Source organism: Lolium rigidum, chromosome 3 (genome assembly GCF_022539505.1).
Source record: "Lolium rigidum isolate FL_2022 chromosome 3, APGP_CSIRO_Lrig_0.1, whole genome shotgun sequence".
NCBI classification, from domain to species: Eukaryota; Viridiplantae; Streptophyta; class Magnoliopsida; order Poales; family Poaceae; genus Lolium; species Lolium rigidum.
In genome coordinates, this window is record NC_061510.1 from 213,257,587 (window position 1) to 213,260,306 (window position 2,720).

Sequence of the window (2,720 nt, forward strand, 5' to 3'; positions counted from 1 at the left end):
TGATGCTCTTCTGACGAACCCGAGACTTCTTGGCTTCTGCATGCTGCTGATACTGACGGTGGTTGACTGCAGAGGTGAGGCAAAAGATCTGTCTCATGCGGCGAGCAAGCTTAGAAGCCCAGCTTGGTGGCTTCTCATCCATGGGTGTAACATCTTCTATCGGAGAGTTGTGGCGCTTGGTCCTCAACACCTTCACTTCATGGGATGTGATACTGAGGGGAATAGAGTGAATGAGGGTGCTCTCATAACTATCAACCCAAGTGTCCTCAATGAGCTTCATAATGTATGGAGCAAACGCGGGAAGCTTCTTCTCCATCACACATGACCACATCTCATGATAGATGTAGTCCATCACATCAAGCTTCTCACCGGTGCCCCTCTTAGCAAAGGAGTTTGCCATTAGATCCACTTCATAGAGATGTAGCTCATCAAGGTTGCCACCCTTTGGTCCAATGGTTTCCCGGTAGACTCTAAGCATAATGTCCCAAGTAGGGAGAAGATCCGCACTCTTGCCCGAACACCCCAACCTTTGATGTAGAGGGGCTCCAAGACTTCCCTTGTTTGAGCAAAGGAGCTATCATGGCACCTCCAACCATTTTCATCTATGCCCGGGTAGCGAGGGTATCCAAGGGCACTTCCAAACTTAGCCAAGTTAGACTCAAGTAGCCTTTCATGAGACATCCACCGGAATGTTTTAGCTTCATCCGACTGAAAGTGTACGGTGGCATAGAATTGTTGGATCAAACCGACATCATAATCCTTGTTGAGCTCCATAATGGGGTAGAGCCCAAACTCACCACACATAGCATAGGCTTCTTGAAAGTATGTAGAAGCGGCCATCTTCCCGGTGTCAATGGCATGTTGAGGGGCTACCCCCTTCTTGAACGGCACATACACCTCATAGAAAATCTCTTCTTGGGTCTTGTTGTGGAACCTCTTATCCGTAACCCTATTGTTCCGAGGGGTAAGGTAAGGGTTCACGTCACGGAGCTCCTTGTACTCAGGATATTGCATGTTCTTCACGGACACATGGATGTTCTTTCCTCTCACAGCGGGTGTCTTCTGCCTTTGGCCGGATTGCTGACGAGCGGTGAGCTTGGATGGTCTTGTTTGCTCAAACTCTTCCTCAATCTCATCCACATGACCTTTGCCTCTCTTCTTGGATGAACCTGGGATGGAATCAACATGATAGGAATGATAAATGAGTGCACACTAGCAAGGAAGCCAAAAACCAGAGCCTACACAAGATATTGAGTAACAGCAGAAAAATTCGCCAGGCCGGAAGTTCCGGTGAGAACCGGCGGAAGTTCCGCCCGCGGCGGAAGTTCCGGCCTTTGGAGCCGGAACATCCGGCTGTTCGAAAAACAGCACAGTTTCTCACCAGATCTGTGGCAATGGTTCGTCTAACAGCATCACAACAACATCCTATGCATGATCTAGTCAAGGAAAGGCATCTAGAGAAGATCTACCATAGCATTGCCTAGAGTATGCCCTATTGTTCATCTAGTGAGGTCTACCCACACATAGAGAGGGAGAGGGCACAAACCGGGGGGAGCCATGGAGGAGAAGAGGGAGGAGATGCCGATCCACGGAGCCGATCCGGCGGGGGTCGCCGGAGAAGAGAGATCCGGCCGGAGGAAGCTGCAGTCGCCTTACGGGAGAGAGAGAGAGACTAGATCTTGGATGGATTGAAGTGGGAGGCAGAAACTGCTCCCTCCCCGATCCCGGACAGATAAGTGAAAAAATCGTAAGGGCGGAAGTTCCGCTCGTAGGAGCCGGAACTTCCGGCCCCCCAAAATTTTCACCAACAGGAACAGCGACAGCAGACAGGTGCTGGCCAGAAGGATCAGGCCGGAACTTCCGGTCGAAACGGCCGGAACTTCCGGTCGGACTGAAAACAGGGCCAGACACGATATTTGACAGAGAATGTGGTGTACTCGGAGAGGGAAAAGGATATGGCTTAGATGAGATAGGCTTAGGATAGATTCGCCAAACTGTGAGATGGTACATGATCACTCAATTTTGCAAATAATGCAAATGAAGGCCAAAAGTGAGTGATTTCCCATAAACAAGGAGATGTCAATAAAACTCAATGAATATCCAAATAACTCCAACTCTCCACAAAGAAGAGTGTGGTGGCCTAGGCCACCATATATGAGTGTTATGGTATGGCACCGCGAAGATATATCTTGGGTCCAAACCAATACTCATCATTGAAGCTCACATATCAACATATGATATAAAGAGAATGATTTCTTAATGTTGGCATTATGGGGGAGGGATAGCTCAATAATTTAAACCGCACTCCCCCTATATCCATGCCCACATCTAAACCAAATAAAGTTTTGAGACAAAGGTGTGTTTGCAAGATGGTCAAGCTATACTCCTTGAATCAATGATGTTTAGCTCATTCCTCAAATAAGTGAATCTTGCTTCATCAAGAGGCTTCGTGAATATATCGGCAAGTTGATCTTTGGTTGGAACATAGATAAGCTCAATATCACCACGGGCAACATGATCCCTAATGAAATGATTCCGGATCTCAATATGCTTCGTTCTTGAATGTTGCACCGGATTATAGGCAATCTTGATGGCACTTTCATTGTCACACAATAGAGGCACTTTGTCACAAATGACACCGTATTCCTTTAAAGTTTGCCTCATCCATAACAATTGAGTGCATCCACTTGCGGCGGCAACATATTCGGCTTCGGCGGTGG